Genomic DNA, 7,597 nt, shown 5'->3' with positions numbered 1-7,597 from the left:
TTTTAAAAAAGTGAGCTCTTATAATTAGGCATCAGTTTTGTTTTCAGAATCAATATTCTGACACCCACACCCCCATACACACCCTCCAAAGCTCCAAGGGAAAAAGAGCCGTGAGTGAGGTGGGGAGAGAATCAAGCGGCTCCCTGGGCCAAGTTAAAGCCGAATAAGTTGTATTCATAGCAGACAAGGCAAAAATCAAGGGAGAAAATGATGAAGCAGATAAAAAGTGCACTTAATTATGATTAAGGGGAAAATTCATAACCCGTAACCCACCAAAGATAGAGCACAAATGGCAGCCTAAGATTTAGGCCACACGGGGGGAAAGCACAGCAGAATATCGTGTAGAACATTGAAATTGGCCACACTCTGTTGTTTTGGAGATAGAATTAGGTAAACACAGAATCTCTGCCTTGGACCTGACCTAGCAGGACCTGCAGTGACCCCACCCTGTCCCCCACTCCGCGCTCACCTCCCCCCACCTTCACCTCTACCTGACACCACACATCGCCCACATACCAAGTTCCTAGAACAGCGAGTGTGTCAGGGCTGCCAACCAGCTTCCACCATCATCTCCCTCCCGCACTGGCGCTCCTTCCACTGCCCAGGTCATGTGAGACGTCAGGCCTGCTGGATAAGCCGCTGTGTCTCCCTGTCCTCCTGTGTAACCTGAGCGTAATAGCGTGACCTAAGTCACAAAGGTACAAGGGAGAATTAAATGAGGGAATCTTGTCCTGGGACACACGCCATCACGTTATCAGAAATACTAGACTATGAAAGTATTTTTTTAAGGCAGTAGAAAACACCTTAGGAATGATGTGACCTAAAATTGCACACCACAAACAGCTTACACAAATATTTCAAAATTTCACTAATATCTCTAAATTTGTAGTCGCTTCGTGGCTAATTATAGGTCAGAAAAGGTCAATATGATATTGGATCTTCTTACTCCCAGTAGATTTTGCTGTATGATGATAAAGGGTATTATAGTGGCCTGGAAAATAAATATTTATCTAAGTGTATACATATCTTCTATTCTTCCAGCAGAAACCTAATTTGCAACTCAGACAAGTTAACAAAACTCTGATTTGTGGGAATAGAGTTGCCCTGGAGATAGGTAATGCTCTAAATAACACACAGGATCTCAAAAGATGAACAACTGATCAGGCTGTATATTCGGATGCTCGTTCTTGGCTCCTAGAGAAGAGGAGCTGCTCAGATGGTCAGTGTTGCTCTGAAATATGCGGGGTAGGGGATGCCACCCTCCCATCACCATCACCTGGTGGACCCACGCTCCGACGTCCTCACTCAGCTCCTGTTCCTGGGGTACAAATTTCCATTCCACTCTCATTTCCAGACCTAACAGGTAAAGTCAGAATTTACTTCTCGATTTATTACGCTTACGTAACTTGGTGATGAACAATGAGAAATTTCATTGACGTTTACATGACTTTTTTAAAAAACATATTTTATAAAAAGTTTGTATACATATACACAGGTGTGAGTGTGTGTATCCCAGAGGCTTTCGCATTGAAATGTTCCTTATGCCTGGATAACATCCCATCTTATTATATTTTTCTTGATGACCTCTATATTCTGAATGTTCATAGAAAATACATATCACTATAGCAAATTGTTATCTTAAACAAAATGTGAGTTAAATTTTGATCAAACAGAAGAAATACCTCTGCCAAGTCCCTGGTTTATCTGATACCCTAAAAATAAAGAAGTCACGTTTCTAAGTCAAAGATACTTACTTGACAGGGAGTCTTCAGGTTTTGTTGCTATTGTTTCTTTGCTTATTTCTCACAGCAACCTAACAGTCTACTAGACGATAAACCACCCCCTGGGGAAAGACCATCTAGTTAATCCTGGAACCATCATTAGCCAGGTAGGCTTTGGTTTTCACTCATTCATTTTCTCACTGACAGTCTTTGTGATCAAACCACGGCAACAAACTATCGAGAAGATGATTGGGTACACACCTATCCTCTCATGCTTTTCTCCAGGAGCTTGGATGTCCTTAACTTGTCCTGATGATACTTTCATCTCTTTTTAAGTACCTAGTCCTTTGCAAATGTGTTGATGTATATAGTGATGCAGAGAGCAAAGGCAAAAGAAATATATAAAAAAAAAAGATTAAATTTCCTTTGTAGGCCATTGGCAAGTACTCGGGACAGGGCGACCCTCCAGGAACTTGACTGCCTCGCTGTTAATACTGTGCTGGGGGCAAAAAGCAGCCTTAGTTTAACTCCAGGACCCTGTGAGTATATGTTAAACATAGAGACATTCCTTTGGAAAATTCGCCCATCTTCCCCATTCCAGCCAAGATACGTGTTGGCGATCATTCCCCCAAACACATGGGTCTCTGATATACATCTGAAGGGTCTCATGACTCAGGTACTATTAGACAGTAATAAATGACCTTCTTCCAATAGCTAGCCCTTCAAGGTCCTGGAAACCTTGATTCCAAATTCCTTAGAGACTCACGTTCTCCTTAACCCCTCCAAACTTGGAAGTATACAATGGGCCATCCGCCATGACCCCAGCCACTCTTTCTGCCCATGGGTCCTGCCTCCATGCTTTAATAAAACCACCTTTTTTGCACTGAAGACATCACATGAATTCTTTCTTGACCTTTTGCTCCCGAACCCTGAACATCACATCATACCATACAGAGATAAAAGTTACCAAATTCCAAGAATAGATCCATGGAATAACTCAGTTATGTGGAACCCTAGGGATCCCATTACCCATCAGCTCATTTTGTGCATCAGAACACTGAGGAGGACCAGGGAGGCAGAAGGTGTCCACTGGGCTAGTTAATGCCTTCCTCCCAGGTGTGGCACAATCTCCAGTTCTTTCCAGCAGAAACCTTGCTCATTATGAAATCCACAGACTCAGAAAAGTAGAGTCAGATGCTGAGATCTTTTCAAGATGATTTTTGCGATGTCAGCTTCACACGGTGTGATTGCAAGAGAGAGAGAAAACAGGGCTGCTGCCAGCACCCAGAAGCTGGACAGCGCCGGGAGCAGGGTACACATGGCCCTCTGGGATGGACCTAACCTGACACCCAACACCCGGCCCAGGTAGGGTCGCACTTTGGTGCGATGCTTTCCAGGCTGCTCACTCATTAACTCCTGTTCACTGAGCACCTCCCTAGGCAGTGACCTGCCCTAACAACCTATCAGAAGGTAGCTGACAGAAAGGGCCTTGACCACTGGGCATTAACACTCTGATGGTGGGAAGGCAGCAGCACACACAGGGGGAACCATCGCATGAATAATTAGCATATGTGATAAGTGCTATGAAGACCGTGGTTAAAAAAAAAAAAAAAAAAAGACCGTGGTTGTCATGGTTTTGATGAAAGAGTGAAGGAAGGACTTCCTGAGAAGGAAAATTCAAGCCGAGGACTTTTGTAGGAAAAGTTAGAATGAAGCTCATTATTTTTCTATTTTTCTATTTTTCATAATTTTTTTTAATGATGTTAATCTATTTCCAACCCAAAGCTCCGAAAGTCAAGGTTACTGTCCTGCTCACTCTGTGTTCTGCCAAAGAAGTGTTTGTTGAGATTCACCAACTAATTTCCAACAGCCCCACCCCACAGATGCTTCTCCACATCCAACTGATCCACCGAGGCAGGAATTATTGCAGACATAGATTGCTCCATGAAGACTAATATGTGGTCCCTTTGTGAGCTTCTCCCAGGAGTTTCACAGCAACAAACAGTCATGCTGAGTGAACATGGACATTCAAGTTCAGACAGGATCAGTTCTCTGCTTCTCTGTTCTTTGTTTCCCAGGATGAAGATGCCCCGCCCCCCAATGGCCCAAAACACAGAAAACCAGAACACGAAGATCTATTTTATTAGGAGTCTCAAGAAAATGAGTTTAAATGAGAGAAAATGGGATAAGTGGAAATTTCCAAAAATATATTTATAAATGTATTGATAATTCCCAATCTGACGCCTGTTTTTGGAACCATTTTTTAGAAAGTTTTGAGTTGGTCCACCCTACGGTGAATCTCATATAGCGCTAATAAATGTCATTCACAGGAATCTATAATTGCATTAAATCCTCATCCCAATAAACTGACAAAACCCCAGCCTCAAGCACAGTTCTATCTGCAAATGATCTTTGGTATTTAACAACTGATGAAGCAGTGTCTTATGTAAGTAAAATCGCTGGTTTTGTCTGGAGGCTTACAGAATAATAAAGCTGTTTATACTGATTAACACGCTAATAAGTAACATCTTGGTTCCGAAGCACCTGCTTGATACCTGAAATGTTTGCCTTACCTACTAAGCCTTCAACTCTATGGCTGGTCACAGCCTCACTTAACTGTGTTCCTCATCACCATTACTAAGCACAGGAGCAACCACCAATTTTTCAGAGAACATGTGGTGGGCGCTCTGCCCTCAGAATGTTCTGTGATGACCAAGCTCCTAGGAAACCTGGTCACGAATGCCACCCTGGGTGAAATTTCACTGAGAAATGTGTGTACATTAGTTCTCCTGGTAAGATGTTGGCATAACATGGGATGCACGGTTTATTTATTGACATTTTTTAAAAATCTAAGATAAATTCAGGGAAGCAAAGAGATAAGATGACAGATACTCTGGATGCCAAATGGAAAGTCCCACTGAGGTGTGGGTCATGGCTTCACATTCCACCTCCACCGAAGCCATCAAAGTGCCAGCCAGTAAACACTTTGAGGTGTGGCCTCCATGAAAATGGGATTAGTGTCTTTCTGAAAGAAAGCCATAGGATTCTAGCATGGGGAGGAGGAGGAAGAAGAGAAGTAATCCAGTTTTTAAATCTCATCCAGGTACGAAAACAGAGTCAGAAGATCCACAGAGATGTTATGGGGTCATTTCCACAGCCTCGAACATGGGGTGACCATGGTCTGTCACAACAGTCTTCAAGGGATGTTGGATCAGGGCCCTTGAGATTTCAGCTCCAGGTCAAGGGCCACCTACCAACCACCAGCATGAATTAATCATAGAAGGATCACACAACCCCACACACTACAAGGGGAAGTTGACCGCCTTAGTTCCACCCAGGAGCAGTTAAAACAAAATACGTCAGAAAATACACTTAGAGACAAAGAATGGAGCCTGAAAGAAGAGTAAACAAAAATGTGACAAAATGATTGATAAATGTGACTTCTGCCATAGATTTCCTAAATTAGTGTAAGAAACCTGAAAAGCAACTCCAGAAACAGGGCCGTGTTCATGGATTCAATGAAGATGCACGTGTCTGCTCAACAGGAGGCGAGAGTTTGCAGTCCGCAGAGACGCTCCCTCCTTCATACAACATGCCTTCTAGATGGGGGCAGGGAACAGGTGACATGTGAAGTGCACAGTGACAAATAAAGACAAGGTCCCCATGCCCTGGGGGCTCACAGTCAAGTTGTGGGAGCCACCACCACACAAGAAGCAACAGAGAAGACCCTGCGGATATGGATGGTCAACCTCACATGTTGCCCTGTCTTCATTTGATGAAGGTCTCATCCAAACCCCAACAGAATCACGCTTTATGGGTGATGCTAGTCATGAGTGAGAGCAGGAGATTAAACGGGGAGGTGGGTCACACCGAGGAAGCCTGCAGAGCCACAGCTCAGGGTCAGAAACCAACTGGATTCATGGGGTTCGTGTGCACGTGTAAGGAAGGCCACGCACACCATTGTCCCGCTCAGGTTCTCCTGGCACAGCGAGCTCCTTCCTTACCCGACCAGCTATCACCATCCTGGGGGTGGCTCAGTGTGGTCCTCTCCCCCCACCATGTCGGGGTTTTAAGGCCTGAGCTCAGATTCACACACAGAATTCATGACCTTGAGCCATCCGTCCATCACGGAGTCACGTCCATGGCTTACATGGTGACACGAGCAGGGGCCTGCAGGGATGCCAGGGCAGAGCAGGAGCATGTCCTGCCTCTGTGGACTTACAGTCTGGCCTGTGGTATGAGTTCCCTGCTCTGAAATAACACAAACCCACTGATGAAGAACTATCTACACAGGAAGCACACAACCCGATGCAACAAGTGCTTCCTGGTAAAAAATTATGATTTTCAAAAGCAGTTTGAAAACTGTGCTCATTCTCTCTCTCATTCTCTCTCTCTCTCTCTCTCTCTCTCTCTCTCTCAAACCCTGATACCTGGTGTTACTGTGAAGATTTAGTAAAATAACACACAGAAAGCGGCTAGCACATAGTAAGCCATCATAAGTAGATTAATACCCACCATTTTGGTGGTGATTGACATTTACTATTTTCTCATGCAAATAACATATAATTTGGCATACTGTTTTGGAGATGGGACTGGGGCAGCCAAGAGCCTTCAGGCCTGACACAGCTGGTACTCGGTGCTGAGCATCATCATCCAGAAGATGTGCTGCATCCCTTTCTGTGACTCTACTGCAGACACTTGTGTTTTACAGAGAAGGGGGCTGGCATCTAGAAAGATTAGGCATCATTTTCAGAGTCAACAGAGGTAAATCCTAGTAAATTTAGACCAAGCATCCAGACAGTCTGACCCCAGGGCCTGTGCTCTTAAACCGCTCTTCAAAATAAAACACAGCTGAGCAGAATTCAAGTCAAAAATATAAAAAGTGGATTAACTCTGCTTTTCTGTATACTATGGCCTCGGGTTCAGACTCTAGAGACCACAGCAGAGGCATCCGGTAGGCCGTGAGGGATTAGCCGTGCACCCCCCACACCACCAGCCTTGAGGGCAGAGATAGAGCCAGGCCAGCCCCCTTGTGAGGGGGCACCAGCCCAGGTCCCCCGATAGCCCCCTCTCTCACTCACCCGCAGGGAGTGCAGTCTGTGGGTGATAGCATGACCCTCGTCTTGCACTTGTTCAAGGCAGTTAAATATAATAAATAACCACAAGTAACTGTTCTGTTTCGCTCTGGCTGCAGAGAGATGCTTAGAAATAACACTCCATCTCAGTTCAGAGGGCCGGGGAAGGGGTGGGAGAGATCCCCGAGAGCTGAGGGTGGTGCCAAACATCCCCGGGGAGATCTACCTGTTGCTGCTCTTCTGCACCCCACAGTTCCCATGCGCACAAGGAGGGCCAGCTTCCCAGATTTCCCAATTTCTCAAGAAAAGCTACAAGTATGACATTTTATAAGAAATGCCTAAATTCCCAGGTATTGGGAATGAGTTGTAAATGAAAAAATCCACTTTTCTGTATGATGGGCCAGCACATCTGAGCAGGTTACATCTGTAGGAGAGTTTAGACACACAGACCCCAGCTTTACAAGCCCTTACGTCATTCACAGGGATGATTTCACTTCAAAAACAAGTCACAGGTTAATTCTGAGAACATATTTGTGTCATGGTTTCATGGAGACTAAAGGAAAAGAGATCTATTCACTATTTATCACCACCTTTTCAAATTTAGCAATTTCCTCTTCTCTCCAGTGCCCACTGGGCTGATTCCGACAGGTCAGAAAGGTCAAGTGATGCAATGAGGGATGGTTCATAATAAGCAGCGCATTCCTGTAGGATTTGGGACCCCACCACCATTTTTATTTCAAAACAGGTTAATTAATGGTCAGTAAGACACATCAAGACTGTTTTCATACTTATTGGGCAAAA

General features: G+C 44.6%; 1 long non-coding RNA gene across 6 annotated transcripts; it reads left to right on the top strand.

The window, feature by feature from the left end:
* The first annotated feature begins 421 nt into the window (after window positions 1-421).
* On the top strand, window positions 422-6,856 carry LOC112656271 (uncharacterized). Of its 6 annotated transcripts, XR_003134236.3 has the most exons (6): window positions 422-698; window positions 1,042-1,363; window positions 1,810-1,888; window positions 2,154-2,260; window positions 4,052-4,167; window positions 4,825-6,856. It is a non-coding gene; the product is annotated as an uncharacterized LOC112656271 (long non-coding RNA). The 6 variants fall into 6 exon arrangements; XR_003134241.3 differs by lacking the exon at window positions 2,154-2,260; XR_003134238.3 differs by lacking the exon at window positions 4,052-4,167.
* The last annotated feature ends 741 nt before the right edge of the window (window positions 6,857-7,597 follow it).

Source organism: Canis lupus, chromosome 26 (genome assembly GCF_003254725.2).
Source record: "Canis lupus dingo isolate Sandy chromosome 26, ASM325472v2, whole genome shotgun sequence".
Lineage (NCBI taxonomy): Eukaryota > Metazoa > Chordata > Mammalia > Carnivora > Canidae > Canis > Canis lupus.
The sequence above is the reverse complement of the archived record's forward strand: the minus strand, read 5'-3'. Positions and strand labels throughout refer to the sequence as shown.